The sequence below is a fragment of the Amblyomma maculatum genome, chromosome 7, assembly GCF_055883805.1.
Source record: "Amblyomma maculatum isolate TAMU_Amacu chromosome 7, ASM5588380v1, whole genome shotgun sequence".
Classification (NCBI taxonomy): Eukaryota; Metazoa; Arthropoda; class Arachnida; order Ixodida; family Ixodidae; genus Amblyomma; species Amblyomma maculatum.
This window is the reverse complement of record NC_139350.1, coordinates 6210632-6226756: the sequence shown is the minus strand read 5'-3', so window position 1 is coordinate 6226756 and position 16125 is coordinate 6210632. Positions and strand designations below refer to the sequence as shown.

General features: G+C 41.9%; 1 long non-coding RNA gene across 1 annotated transcript in view; it reads left to right on the top strand.

Annotated features, from left to right (window-relative positions):
- The window catches only part of LOC146182652 (uncharacterized), a 49348-nt gene extending 35548 nt beyond the window's left edge, over nt 1–13800 (top strand). Inside the window, exons 2-3 of the long non-coding RNA XR_014708373.1 lie at nt 3871–4050; nt 13584–13800. This is a non-coding gene — a long non-coding RNA (uncharacterized LOC146182652). The remainder of the gene's footprint in view (nt 1–3870; nt 4051–13583) is intronic.
- Nucleotides 13801–16125: the final 2325 nt, after the last annotated feature.

Below are 16125 nucleotides of genomic sequence, written 5' to 3'. Positions count from 1 at the left end.
AGTAACTTTGCTTCCACTCCAAAATCATTCGTATTTGTCATCCAGGCAACAAGGATAGCTCCGGTTGAAATCAATTTTCACGGCTACGTCATTTTGACGTAACCGCTAAAAGTGCTTGCCTCAACTGATGGTTTCGCGCCACAAGTTTGAAGCACGTGACTCTTTTCTGAGCCAATCAGAAAGACAATATGGCGCCGCCAGGGGAAGGCGAATATCGAGGATCGGGCCCCAGATCTGCCGCACTTACCGCGGGAAGGGCAGGACGAAGTTTTTGGCACCTTAGAACAACATGTTCCGTTGTTTCCTCCTCAGTTCCGCACGCCGCGCATAATATATCTACTTCCTGAAATTTTTTCCTGTACGTTTTTGTTCTGAGGGCCCCTGTCCTAGCCTCAAACAGCAATGAGCTCCCTCGTGAGTTGTCTAATAAACTTTCTTTCTTTATATCCTGTTTTCGAGTTCTATACATACCCAATGCTGATTTTCCTTGCATTCTTTCCTCCCACATTTTCCTTTCTGCCTCCTTTACCTGCTTTTCAATGCTGCTGTTTTGCTGCGGTGTATCTCCAAAATCTAGGTACTTAAATCTGAGCTTTCGGGTTCTGTTAGTCCATTTCGTATTCAGGCTTTTCATGAAGAGGTGCTTGTACATTTTTCGTGCCCACCTTGATTCCTCCATTTCGGTTAGTCTCTGATCATATTTTAGTTTGCTAATTGCCTCTCTAACCTCAAATGATGCCCAGCCCATATCTCCCTGGACTCCTTCATTAGGTGTGTTGCCATGTGCTCCCAATGCCAATCTACCTACCTTTCTCTGTCTGATTTCAAGGCCTGACTGTACTTCTGATTTCATGCACAGGACTGCATTTCCGAAAGTGAGTCCTGGTACCATAACACCCTTCCATACCCCTCTAACAACCTCATACCTGTTATAATTCCAGAGGGCCCTGTGTTTCATAATATCCGAACTCCTTTTCCCTTTGTCTATCGTAATTCTTTCATGCTTTTCTAGGTAATTTTTTCCTTCATTGATCCATATGCCCAGGTATTTATAGCTCTCCACATGTTCAACCTTGGTGCCTTGTATTTCCAGCACGTCCCCCCTTTCATCATTAAATACCATTATTCCTGATTTTTCACTGCTAAATTGCAGTCCCAGCTTTTCGCCCTCTTCTCCACAGATCTTAAGCAGCTCCTGCAACCCATCCCTCTTATCTGCCAGCAGTACAATGTCATCCGCGTACATCAATCCTGGTAGAACTTGCGTTACTTTCTGTCCTCCCTGCATATAGCTTGCATCGAATCCCATATTACTTTCCTCCAAGCGCCTTTCCATTTGGCTCATGTATATCATGAAAAGCAGCGGTGATAGTGGGCACCCTTGCCTAAGCCCCCTTTTTATTTTTGCTGGTTTTGTTGTTTCCGTCTCCCATACTATCACTGCCTCATTATCTGCATACACTTCTTGTATGAACTGAACCAGGTTTTTATTCAGGCCATATTCCTTCAACTGGTCCCACAGTTTTTTCTGATCTACACTGTCGTATGCCCCTTTAATATCTAAAAACGCTATCCATAATGGTCTCTGACTTGCAGCTGCTGTTTCTATACACTGGATAACCACAAATAAATTATCCTCTAGTCTTCTGTCCTTGCGGAAACCATTTTGTAGTTCTCCGAGGATATTCCCTCCTTCTACCCATTCCTCCATCATTACTTTTACTAACTGCATTGCTACCCTGTATATAACTGATGTAACTGTGATTGGCCGATAGGACTTTATGTTATCTCTGCTTCCCTTGCCTTTGTATATTAGTCTCATCCTGCTTAATTTCCAATCTTTTGGTACTTGACCGCCCTTTATTGTTTGTTCAATCAACTGTCGCAATTTTACTTTGCTTTTTTGTCCTAATCTGGTAATCAATCCCATGGGTATGCTATCTGGTCCTGTCGCTGTTCCCAAGGGGACCTTCCGTTCTATTCTTTCCCATTGTCTTGCTGTCATCTCCTTGTATTCTTGCTCCTCGTCCCTGTGGTCCTCATTATTCTCCATTTCTTCTGCGGCATTCACTTCCAGACTGGCAAAGGCTGTTTCTATTGTGCGCCTAACATATTCCTGTGCTTCCTCTCCCTCCACTCTTTTTCCTTCCTGTGTGGTCAGTGAGTGTTGGACCCCTTCCGTCTTTTTTGCTTGTAGCCTTATGTGGTTCCAAAACCTCTTTGCAGCATTTTTATCTTTTTTACTTATGTCCATCATCCACTGGACCCCAGCTTTTTCTATTTTGATTTGGATTAAGGTTGACGCCTCCCTTTTTCTCTCAAGGTACTCCTCCCATTTGGATTCTACTTCCCTTGGTGTGGCTCCCCTCTTCTTTGCTAATCTGTGCTCTCTGGATGCCTCTTGACGCCTCGTTATGGCTGCTTTAACTTCAGCATCCCACCAGCTTTTTGGTTTATATTTTCTCTTTCCTCTTCTAATCTTGCCCTTTTTTAGCTCTCTTTTAAATACTTCTACTAGGTCATCGTATGTCCATTCTCTATTTGGTTGTTGTTTTACTATGTCTTCAATGCGCTTTGACCCTTTTTCCAACTGCATATCATTGAGTTTCTGGTTGCTTTCACATACCTGCATTTTTGCTGCGGCCGCTGTCCCGCCAAATTGGAGTTTAATTCTTTTGTGATCGCTTCCTAAGCTCTTCGCCCCTTCTTCATCAATTTCCATACCTACTAACCTGTCATACAGCTTGTGGGACATCAGACAATAGTCGATTGTGGAATGAGAGTTATTTCTTTCCCATGTTATTTTTCCCTCACACTTTATTTCTGAATTAACTATTGTGAGATCCTGGGTTTCACAAAATGTTCCTAACATTTTGCCTGTCGTATCGGTAGCTCCATCAAAAAATTCCATATGGGCATTCATATCCCCCAAGATTATCACTTCCTTATTCTGGCCAAATTCCTCTATGTCTTTAGCTAAACATCTGAAATGTTCTGAATTTTCCTCATTCGAGTCATTTCCTGTTTTTAGGTAAACAAACCCTAGTATTGTATCTAGGTTTCCCACTCTACCCTGGAGCCATATATGTTCTCTGCAGCTTTCTGTTATCCTTTTCCAATCTTGGCCTTTGATTAGCGCCCCCAGGCCACCTCCTTTTCGGTCCTTCCCTTTTCTATTGCACCCCAGCCATGAGTATCCTTCAATGTGTGGAGGTTCTTCACTGTCTCTAAGGTGGGTTTCTGCTACACCATATACTACAAAATTTCCAGTTTGCAGCTGCTCCTGAATTTCATCCCATTTAATTCTACTTCTACCCCCTTGCATATTAATGAAGGCCAAATTTACGGGTTGTTTCTTTTTCCTCCTCCGTGCCTTCGTCCTGCCCTTCCTCCCTCCATCTTTGTCTCCTACTTCTCGGTATGCAGGGGCAATCTGCTCGCCTGATGTCCCCAACCACTGTACCCAACCAAGGTTTGTTGTATGCGTGGTGCACGTGTTCTCTGCGCGCGAACTTTAGTTTGTTGCAGCCCACAGCGTCCATCATCCGCCATGGCGTTGCGAGGAGTACTGGTTGGCAATAGCCAGCTGAAGCGTTTGCGCAGGGCTCGTCTGCGGTTAATTCCATCTGTAGAGACCTGCACATTCAGCTTCGGAGGCTACGACGCCTTGCGTCTCGCAAACGCCGTGCGGCGCCTTGATCTGCGGCGCGCAGACTTTGCGATTGTATACGTCGGCGGCGCAACAACCTGTGCAACCCGGATTTCAGACCGCAAGATATTTGCGAGGACATTAAGCTACGTTATATCTTACAAATCGTCGACGCTTTTTAATTGCACTAATAAAGTCTCATTTATCATTTCACATCCTAGGCCCTCGTCCTGCAGCTTCTGGGTGGCGTGGGCATTGTTTTTGTCACGAACATTTTGCCACGCTGCTTCGGCGCAGACAATGAAGCAAGCCGCCGCTGGCTCAACGGCCGTCGATTACTCAACAAAAAGATTAAGAGGACTTTTCAGCTGATGAACCATGTTGTGATACTGAACCCGGAAGTGAGTATGCATTGCTGTTTCGTGCAACGTTTGGTCTCGTGTGTGTCTTGATCTACGCATTACCAGCGAACAGAGCACAGAAGAAGCAAGCAGAATTGAGACCATACTGTGATCTAAGGGCTGACTGCAGCAACATTTATTCATTTTACGTATAATCTATAAACGGTTTATATATTGTAAAAGAAGGCAAGGTCGAGACGGCGAGGTCGTGACGGCAAGGACAGCGAAGCCTTGTCTAGCGTTTTAATCCGATCACGAACCCAGGCGCGCGCCGGAGCTGGCGCCGCGGGACGATGATGATGGTATGTACAAATGAAAAAAGAAGATCATGGCATGTACAAATGAAAGAAGGTCCACAGAAGGCTCACAATATCTATATCTATAATCTATATAAACGGTCCAGGAGAAATTTAGCGCCTGCATTTGGCCATAAACTGGCGAGCTCTTTTGGTAAAATATAGTCTACTAGCATAATATTCGCCCTCTCTCCCCATTTCGATAATCTCAGCTTGGCTGTGTCAATTTACTTAATTTTTTGTCTTTTTTTTTTTACACATGCCTAACATGCTCCAGCAAGTGTGAGGAGGCTGTATTAGAAACTGGGGTGACAATAGAACAGCATTATTTCAACATCATTTTACCATAGTGAATGAACAATTTGAAAATAGAGCTCATGGTGGAAAATGCTTCACAACAAAATGCTGCACATTTTTGCTTCGAAAGTAACGGGGTCAGAGACATGAACAACAATGTCTTGAAAAACACGGCAATACACGATAGCACATGACTGACAGTGCTGATTAATAAAAAGCAGTGGTTCTTTTCAAGGAACACTTGAAACTGGGGTAATCAGTGGAATGTGCAGCTCAGTTGTGCTCGAGGTAGGGTAAAACGGTGCCCGCTGTAAGCAATTTTATGGAAGAGGCAAATAAGTGCTGTTCTGTGAGATTCTAAGGACAAGAGGAACGGCAGTCTCTTAATCTTAGTAAAATTTCAGCTGTCATGTTGAACAATGAAACAAGCTGCAGCACTTTTTATGTGCTCTAGGGAGACAAGTAAGTAGTGTTGATGAAGGACAATGAAAGATGCATATTCAAGTTAAGGCAGAACAAACATTTGATAGGCAAGCTGCTGGGTGGAAGTGAGCGTGCCTCTGAGGCGATATTTTATATAGGACGGTTGTCTTTAGCAAAAGCTTTTTCTGTATTGGCTTTTCGTGAAAGAAAACAAAATGAACGCTAGGCACTTGTATGATGACACAACAGTACCTGGACTTATGCAGTTAATAAGTAAAGAGAATCGGATTCTTTGCGACTAAATAACATTATCAGGCTTTTATAGCGTAAGGGGATTTTTCATAATGAACACCAGTTAGTACTGATCTTTCTGAAAAGCATTGTTGTCAATAGACAGGATTTTTCTATAAATAATGTAATACTTGGCAAATAGTCTGATGGCTGAGGCAATATTTAATGGCAGGACATTTATGCAGGAATGGATTTGCTGCTCCATTCTGCTCCAAACTGCTTTCCCTGCTCCATCCTATTCGAAAATACAATATTGCACCATAACTTCTCCAAACTGGCTGCCTTGGTGTTTTGCCATTAAATTTAGCAGAACATGGGAGTCAGGCAGGTTCCTGATTCCGTCTTTCAGGCATTCTCCAACAAAGCCCAACAGCAGTTGACAATTTCATATTACAAGGAATTGATTTCCACAATTGTGAACAATAAATTGCACTCAGAGTGTGGCTTCTCTGTTCGACACCAGAGTTCAATCTCTCCTGTCTCTTGCGTCGATCTGCTCTCCTCGAATTTGTCTTCTCCCTTGAAGTCTTTTTCACCTGATTGTTGGAAGATCCTTCTTCTTCATTGTTTTCTTTTTCCAAATTTCTGAACGTCACAGTCGTGGTTGCTTCTTTGACCCCAGAACCCAATGGCCGTTACAGCCGTAAGTCATAGCTTCAAAGCACAGACTGCGGCCAGTTTGGAGTATACCCCTCCATGGAGTGGCATGCCTCTCTTCCAGCCAGTGTTTCATTCGCTTCTTACCGCCTTTCAGGCACTAGTCTTCCGGTCCCCATTACTGCTCTTCTTCCCTCGTTTCGGGGATGTCTTTCGTCCATCGCCACTTGTTAGGACGCAGAGCTCACACATAAACACGTAAAAAGACTACTGTTTGTTCTTTCAGTATTCGGTGCAAAACACATCATACATGACAATGGACTTTTGTCAAACAATGGGCCATTAATGCTGCCTATAAGAAAATATGATTCGATCCAATTCAATTAAGCAAATATCAGAAGTGCAGCAGGTTGGTTGCATGTCAAGAGTTGCATGTCCATGCTATGAGGACTGTCATAGTTTAAGCAATGGCAGCACACTGGTACCACAGTTATAAGTGTTCTTGCAGTGGTAATACGAATAAAATTTTCATAAACTAAGAGATACACGAAGTATGATAAATATTTTTTTCGCGAGGAAATTTGAAATGAGAAACTAGTTTTTCTTTAGTTCCCCACTTCTTTCTATGCGCCACAATTCCTACCAGAGCTTGTTGCACCAACTTTCCAATATCTGTATGCTAACATGCCTAGTGTATTTCGATGGAGCGGTCTTGATGCTGCACAAGTGATTGGAGGGAATTTCAAAAAATGTTCTTTGTGTATGAACTAGCACCAGCTCCTGCCTTTTGAGTCACTGGTAGTAAGAGAAGCGAGAAAAGCAAACATTACAAACTACCACGAGATGTTGGCCAACTTGTCCAGCTACAAAGATCTACATGAGTTGTTCTGATGCTTCTGCTGCTAAAGCAAGAAGGTATTTCACCACTGAGCCTCTCTATTAACAACCATCTCAAGCCTACAAAAAAGTAGTTGAAGCATTATGGGGTTGGCACCTTGAAGGTGCCAATTGCTACAAATGTTCTCTAAGTGTTGCAAAGCCATACAGGGCTTAATTCCAGTGTGTTGAAATTAAGGAAGCCCCAGCGTCTCTCAAGTGAAAGCATGAGGATGTACTGCCAAAAAGCAGTGAAGTAAACAAGCTAAAAGAGGAAAAGGCTGCTCTTTAGTTTTATCTATCCACCCTGAATGCACTACGGACGAATTCCCAGGAATTTTATAGGCACGAGCATAGGATGAAACAGGATATGCACAAGATAGGGAGCAGAAATATACTGCTCATTGATGTGAACTCCAAGCTAGTGGGAGTGCTTCAATGCATCAATATGATACACTCCGCATTTGAATCAATGAAACCGAAATAGTTGAAAACTTTTAGTCAAACTTGATATTCAGTATTGTAGTGAAGCAACCATTCTGTTTGCTGCTAGTCTGTACCAAATTGTTGCTTGGATCAGCTGTATTATTTTAATCTTTTGTACATGTTTGGGCTGTTTGTCCTGACTCGGCAGGGAGGCATGCATAGCCAGCGAAGCATTGAATGTTGAATTAAAATTGACCAAATCAAATTCCTATGTATTTCAGGGATAAAAAAATGCAATTAATAAAAATGTTTGGCCCTATAAAACATGTTCCAATACATAATTGCTCAAAAATTCTGTTTTTATTGCTCTAAAGCTGCTCCAGAATAGCATCATTACTGCCCCCTGGGCTACTCCAAAATGCTCGAACCTGCTTCCAGCCCTTATTTTGCAGACCAGAAATAATAACGGGCCTATTATACTACCCTGTAGTATGTTAGGTGTTGTACTGTTTAAATAGGATCAATTATTGACAAAAGTGAGCTGCTTACAAATTGAGAAAAAGTTTCTTATTCAAGCAATTGCTAAGGAATCATGGCCCAAAGATGATAGGTCAGCTATCAGACAACAATGTGGAAATGGAATGAAGGCTTTAGTATAGTCGAGGAATACATAGTTATTTTGAGGAGTCTTGTCTTCTGTGTAGCAGCTCATTAGTAAGGCCCAGAGTTGCGTGGCTCATGATAGTATAGTTTTCTAAATCCATGCTGTATTGGAAAGAAGGAACCTTCAGAAGCCTAAAAATTGTGCCGTGTTAGATGCAATGACGTGTTCGAGGAGTTTCATGACATACATGCCAGTGATATCAGGTGATAGCAATGAAAAGCCATTCACACAATTACCAACATGCCCATTCTTGTTTTTTTAAACAGTCAGTAGTGGTCATCAATGGTGTCTGGAGCATTTCACATGGAATGACTGTTTCAGTACAGATGGTAGTGATGATTGCTCACACGATTGTGAGCTTTTGAAAATGCAATGATTTTTGTCGCTTGGTGATCCAGAGCTCAATCAAGTGTCTTGTTCAAAAAAAAAGTAAAACTCAGCAACACCTGTATCCTCAAACTCCTGTCATATGCTGTGGTTGCTGAAATTTGGTGTCATTTGCAACTTGGGCTTGACATTGTTGATCTGCACAAGAAATAGTTAAAACTTTTTGAATTCTTTGGAGAGGCATGCATGTCTTGGAACAAAATTTCAAATTTTTCCTCCCTATCGTTGAGCAAATCTGCAAAAACATCACAAGATTTTAAGCAATAGTTGTAAAGTGGTCCTGTGGACTTGCTCTTATTTGGTGCTGCCAGAGTTGTAATCTCACCTGAAAGGCACAAACACCCTTGCCTATTTTCATTGTTTTTTTTTTCCCCCTGAAGTTCTGCATTCAAGATGTTCAGGGGATCACATAACTATGTGAGAAATACAAGGGGAACAAAGCCACTTCTTATCTTACACATCAGCAGTCTACCTACTTTTCTCCTCAAGAAGGGGTTAGTCTCCTTTCTGAGGTACAAAAAATCTCTTCAGCACTTTTCCGCTAGCCATCCACAAGTCGCATCTCTGCTACTGCTGGATGATTTCCCAGTACATTCTACCTCTTATTACACAGATAGAAAGAGATTGTGATTGTGAACTCCCAATGGAGTGCACTGCACCAAATGCAACGTCCATGACAGATTTTATGCTCAGTGACTGGCTGCATAGTACTTCTTGGTGGAAGGTGCAGTGCACTGTAAAACACTATCTGTTGACACTGAAACCTTCATTCTCAAATGTCCCACAAGACTGCTCCTGGTTTCAACCATTAAAGGCTCTCTGTCATTTGCAACACACACCATCCCTTCGTAGTGCTAGCTGGTATATTGAACAACCCCTTCAAGAATATTAATGTCTTCTGCTGTAGTCATACCTTTCATTGGGATAAAGTTTAGTAGTTCTCCTGTCACCTTAGATCTTTGCACTCCTAATGAAAATGGCACACCAGGTGTAATCTCGAATGTCAGTGTTTGTTGGCGAAAGAAGAAAATGCTTCAAAGTCCTCACACTGGTTCATCAAGGCATCTTCAATGTTGTGACTCAGTAATTTTTTCCACAACCTCAAACAGGCAGCTCTTCACTGTAATACCTATCAGCAAAACACTTTCCAGATTTGACAGATATGGGAATTGATGCTTGCTCTCATGATTTCTTAAGGTTCTTTGGCAAGATTTTGGAAAAATTCCTACTGCTTTTCAAGTAACGCTTTCAGTTGAGGCATATTTCATTACTGATATTTATTTATGATTTCTTACAGAGCCCAGAAAGACAGTGAGTAAGGAGGACAAGAAATGACATATGTACAAAAAAAAAAAAGCAGTTAATACATGAAATACAAAGCACAAATGAACAGAAAGTATTGTACATTACAAAACCTAAGGGCGCAAATTTTACGTAGATTAAAGGTGCTTAGTAGCAGCATGAATGCAAGATATGGCAGGTACATGTCTAGAAAAAAAAGGCTGGTTATATTACTAATGTCAGTCATTGAAAAATTAAAGCGCACAAGAAACCAAAATAAAATTCCATAACAATGAAAAAAAAAATCGTAAACTGCGGAACAAAGATAAAGAATTGTTAAGATATCGCTACCCCGTCAGGGTGGTGCAGTGGTTACAGCGCTTGACTAGTGTTCCCAAGAATGCGGCATCGGATCCCAGCCTCGCCAGCCGCCTTTCGGTGGAGGCGAAGAGCAAGGCGCCCGTCTGCTGTGTGATGTCAGTGCACGTTAAGGAACCCCAGGAGGTCAAAATTCCCAGAGTCCTCCACTACGGCTTCTCTCAAGCCTGAGTTGCTTTGGGACGATAAACCCCTGAAACCAAACCAAACCTAAGATATCACAGGAGAAAATGTTTGCTTAGCTAGTCATGGAATGATTAATGGTTGCACATACACGCAATAATGTCAGGACGATCATCCCAAACTACAGCACATGGAAGTGCGGATGAATGAAAAGCTTAAGTTCTTCTGTGAGTGTGTTTTATGCTGCACTGGTTATGTAGGCAATGTGAAATGCATGAAACAGCTTCCAGAGGTAATGGAGGTGGCCTGGTGCTGTAACAATATTTATGAAGTAACCATAAAAGAGCGATGGAGCAATGAATGTCTAATGGCTGAAGGCAGGTATCATGCTTGATCTGTGTTAACCTGCAGTAGTAACTGTAGTGTCATGCAGTACTTGTGTGTCGTGAGACAAGCAGCTCTATTTTGGATGGATTCTAGCGTGTTAATTAAGTAGCTTTGATATAAACCTATGCGGGTGATGCAAATTCTAGTTGTGGCTGTACGAATGCTAGGCATGCCTATTTTCTTATGCTGTTAAAAGAGGTATGCAAGTTTTGATGCAGGTACTCGAGTGATGTGGAAGCTTTCGCACAAATGGCATGAATGTGCGTGGGCCATGAAATATCGTGCATCAGATGAATGCCTAGATACTTGTGCATAATGAGGCCCGAGACACTGTGATGCTCTCTGTGAGGTACGAAAAGTTATGATTAATACGCTTGTGGCTTAAAATCTTGCATTTAGTAGAGTTAATATTCGTTTTCCATTTATTGCACCAGTCTGAGATTAGGTTCAGGTCATTTCGAAGAGCAAGGTGATCAACTATGAATGCGGTCATTTGCAAAAAAATTGAAGGGAAGATAAATCCAGTAGATAAATCATTTACATATATTGAAAACAATAAAGGACCAAGAACACTGCCTTGAGGCATACCAGGTGCTACATCACAGAGTAAAGAGGTGAAACTGCTATCGAAAGTAAGAAAGGTGTGAAGCCATGTCAGTGTTAAAGAATCTAGACAAATAGCACCTAATTTAAAAACAAACGGGAGTGTGCAACACGGTTGAAAGCATTAGGAAAATATTGAAAAATGCACTCTGTTTGTAGGTTGCCGTATATGTTGAAATGCAAGTCAGTCGTAATTAGAAATAGTTCACCAAATTTCTCAGGATGGCAGGACATGAAATGGTATTGCATACTGTGCTCCTTTGGCAGATAAAAGCTTTGGTTTGCTCTGCAATTCACTAAAGAAATACGACTGTTCCATTTGCGGCTGAAATCTAATTTTCATCTTCAACTTTATGCTTTGTTCATGTCTTCAACAGCGACCTTCCAACACTAAGCTTTCAGAGCATAAAGGCAATATTTTTACTGTCTTTTACTGACTTTAAAAAAACGTTGAAATATATATTTTAAATGTGCAACACAAATTAGAGCATGCAATCCTTAAGTAGCATTTGGCGTGGCGACGTATCCTAATGCAGCTTTCCGAAGAGTATCACAAAGAATGCCTTAGAAGCAGACAAAAAATAATTTCAAATCATCCCACAACAAGGAAAGGCAGGGGCCAGCTTAATTCTGTCTTCATTCTGGAAGCCCTAATGTTTGCCTGGAATTCCTAATCTCTGCTTGCAATAATTTGTTAGATGTAAGCACGAATATCTTCAAACTTGTAGCCTTTCTCACATTGCATATTGTGGCAATTGCAGCGGTAGTTTTTCAGTCTATACCTAAGGGTAAGAATGAGGTTTTTGAAATGAAGGAGGAATAAGAACAAAGTTTTCAGCATGCTGCTGGCAATCAGGAAGGCCACACCTTGAAGGGAAAGAAATATGTGGCAGATGGAAATCCTTGCTTCCTCATTCAATACGGAAACAAGGACTTGGAAAGGGCTGCAGGCACTGCATGCTACCCCACATGACAAAAAAAAAGCCCTTACAGTCTGCTCACAGAGGCATACTTTGTGTGTAATGCGATTTGTGCCCTTAGTGCCTTGAGAACTTGCTTTAGTTGCGAATCCCATTTTCTTCACAGCACTGGAAAAACATAATGCGATTGTTAATGCAGTGCCCCACAAGGCAAGTAATGGGCTAATTCACAGATTTAGTTTGCCCTCGGCTAATGGGAACTGCATTTCCATGTCCTTTATCGTCACCTCAGCGGGTTCTCCTCATACAAGATAAAAGTTAATTAGTCACTCACAGTGATCTGGATAGGGACAAGGCAGGATTTTACTGCCCTTCAGTTCTCACACCAAAGTATAGCTACCTGCTGATGCAGAGCAACAGGTAGCTGTGAGTGAGATTGCCTGGAAAGAGATAGATGCAATTAAAGATCAGTTTAGTATTGTTAGGCTAAATGTGAATTAGGTGCTCTAACACTTCACATTTTCACTTTATTTTCAGGGCGCAAATATTAGCATACTGTCTTACTTTTCTGAAAGACCACTCTTTATAGTTATGTTGCTACTACACGTATACCAAGCCATACAAACATATCCGCATGGCCTAGGTATAGTATGTGTGCCTGACTCAGGATTCAGTGGTCCCATTCGCACCTCAAAGGAGCTACACAAATTGGCTGCTGCTGCCAACTTGGCCATGTCATTTCGTCTCATGACATCATATAACCCTTGAAACGGTCAGTGGCCAGCCATGTCACCTGCCAACTTCCACTTTCCACAAGCATGCTCGTGAGAAGGGCCAGACAAACAGACATTGGAGAAATGCTGAAGTGGGATTCTTATGGACGGCTTTTTAAATAAAAACATTCAAGAGAACATTCGTTGATGACTCAGCTTCTCTTCAATGAAAAGATGGCTTAGAGAGAGTTTTTGAAATGGTACGAATTATACCATTGTCACTTATTGTGAAGAGAGGAAATTTAGACTTTGATGCAAAATAGAAGGGGCTCTCCATCTTTCTCTATATGCACTTTTGAATACAGCTAATGTTCATCCTGATTGCGCTTACATTAACGGGGTCCTACCTTTTTGTTTTCATGGCGTGACTGTCATTCCTGGCAACATATTTTTGGTTGATCTCAGTTTAGAAACAAAGCTGGTGGTGAAGCTGAATCATGAGCTGACTTGTGAAGCCAACACATAATTCTGGAACAAAGGCTGAAATTTGAGGACCCAGCTCAACACATTCCTTCCCTCTGCAAGCTACATACTTGAGACTTCTATTATACCTTTCCAATAAATAGTCACGAGGCATCGTCATATTGTTCACTCGACTGCTTTTTGCACTTGGCACTAGCACAGTGGACGCTGCAGTGGAACTGGTTTTTCAGCAGCCTAGACATGAGGAGTGAACAATATGGTTATGACCAGTGGCCACTAATTGGAAAGGTATATATATATATATATATATATATATATATACCATACATGCTTTCTAATTTGTCTCAATCTGCCTTGGTTCTGAAGAAAGTGTTTTTTTCTTTTTCAGCATCGCTTCCTGGATTCATCAAAAGCGCCCAAGAGACACCTTTTTGCTAACGACGGTTACCATCTGTCGGCTGGTGAGGGTATTCGGGAGATGGCCGAGATCGTTGTCAGGGCCTTGGCTAAAGTGTACGGAGCAGGCATCCTTGGACCTGTCTCTAGAGCACCAGCCAGGCACATCATTTTTCTGTGCAGTATCTGCGGTTCGAAGGGCCACGAGTGCGGGGAGTGCTATGAGTACTGCAGGCTGTAGGACCTGCACTGTAACCTGCAGGACTCATAGCAGTGGGTATTGCCGTGAAAGTGAGACCTGGGCCCGCATTCCAAGTTTACGTCGTTATCGAAGTGTCGCTATCTCATGTGACCTCGAGTCATCTGATTGGTGGAAACACCGGAACATTATCTTCCAGTTTCGTGGTGGCAACACCCGGTTCTGGCATTTCCACCAATCAGATGACTCGAGGTCACATGAGATAGCAACACTTCGATAACAACGCAAGCTCGGAATATGGGCCCTGTTCGGTTTGATGCATGAGCTGTGCCCGCTGCTTAAAGACTGGGTACATCACCTGTGATCCTTTAATGTGCACTGACATGATAAATGGATGCCTTGTGCATGGCCTAAATTGAAATGCAGCTGCCGTGGATGCGATTGAAGGCATGACTTCAAAATCATCACTTAAGCACCTTAACCGCTGAGTGGTTCCTGTTATTTATTTATTTTATTTATTTGGAATACTGCCAACCCTAAAGGGGTCATTACAGGAGTGGGTTCACAAATGAGGGCAATAGGAGAAAACAAATGCACATGAAGAAGTATGAAAGTTACAGAACCAGTGCAAATAGTGGCTGCAACAATTTATGGGTCTAGATGATGTAGAGTTTGCTTCAGCAAAAAAGAAAAAAAGAAACACAATAACAAGCCAAATTCTTTTTTTTTCCTATTCATGGTCAACGAAGAAAGGCCAGTAGCCTTGAAATGTCAACCACAGCATCTTAACTGTGCTAACACAGCCTCAAGAGAAAATGAAGTATCAGAACGAGAAGCATGTTGGGATCGGTAAACTAAACAGTGCTACTACTTGATTTGAGGAATTTCTGCACTACCTGAAACATGGCAATACAGATGAATAGCATCACCTGTTCATAATTGGCAATACCCGATTAGAGCCATTGCATTGTTAAGGGGATTATTGCACTGTATGTACTGACACCGCACCTTGTAACCATATTAGGCCAGTCGGTGCAAACCGCGCAGAAGCATAGCGAACAAGTGTCAAATCTTGGCTTCCACGGTTGTTTAGTCATCTCTGAATTTCTCATTTTGGACGCCTTTCTCTACAGCATGCAATTTTATTTATGTGAGGCATTCAGTGGTTTCACACTTCTCCATGACTGAAACATTAACCAGCAAGTTGCAAGCTGCAGTCGTGAACTGATAACAGTTTCAATTTATCTTTTTGCCTCATCTTGTAACTCTCATTATACAATCTCTCTGGTGACAGCATTTTATTTTGTTAGCAATGCTCTGGACATAAAGACACTAATACAGCTCAATGAATTTAACAAACAAGTCATCATTAACATTACATTACATTTGACTGCACAGAGGTGCCTCATATGTTGCTGGGAAAAAAATAATTCTTTCAGAAGTTACACTCACGAAAAGATGAGAAAAGAGTTCTGAAATAATCTTCAGAAAATCTCTAGAACAGTTTCAGCAGAATCTGCAGTGGAGAAATGCGAAAGCCCGAGCGTCGCTGCTGCACACGGTACATGGAGCGCCCCTTGTCGAAAACAGCCAGCATTCCGTTGAACGCATCAAAGTTCACCGGCATTCTATAATTGTTTTACAGGAAAGGAAAGACACCATATATGTCACTCGCAGAATCTCGCAGACAAATCTCACCGACACGAGATTTTCACCATAACCCTAGAAAGGCTTTAGCCTTAATAAAAAAAGAAACTGAACACTTCAGCCCCGAGATATGACACGGTGTTTTTTTTTTTTTGAGACTGCACAGTAAACGTTGAATGTTCTGGTGTGACTAGCCTAATAAGTGTTTAAAGCACTAAAGATGAACAGTATTCACGATTTTTTGCTTTTAGTTATCTATGTTATGATCTGCCTGCTAACATTTTATTGTGCATGTCACTTTCTGTGGACAATTCTGTCATCTTTTGCTATCCTTGATCACCATGGCGCCTCTAGTGTGACCTAAATGCCATGTTAAGATGTTGGAATGCTTGGAAAAAGTGGCTCAATACACATCTAAATGAAAAACAGGTGGTTTTTTCTGCGACAGCACAAGCCCTAATTTCTCATACAGTGTCTATAACACCACAGTAGTGAGGCACAAAATATTTTTAACTGTTTGTACTTGCATTTCATTCATGTTTTTTGTTTCTGCCCGTATTTGTTCAGTCTGCAGGCATGATCAGATGAGGTCGTTGTTCTGAATTCGTGCTCGTGGCACTGTTAACCCTCAAGCAAGTTCTTTCGTGGTCTGTACTTGTGCTCTAGATTGGGGGCTGTGAAATGGGCA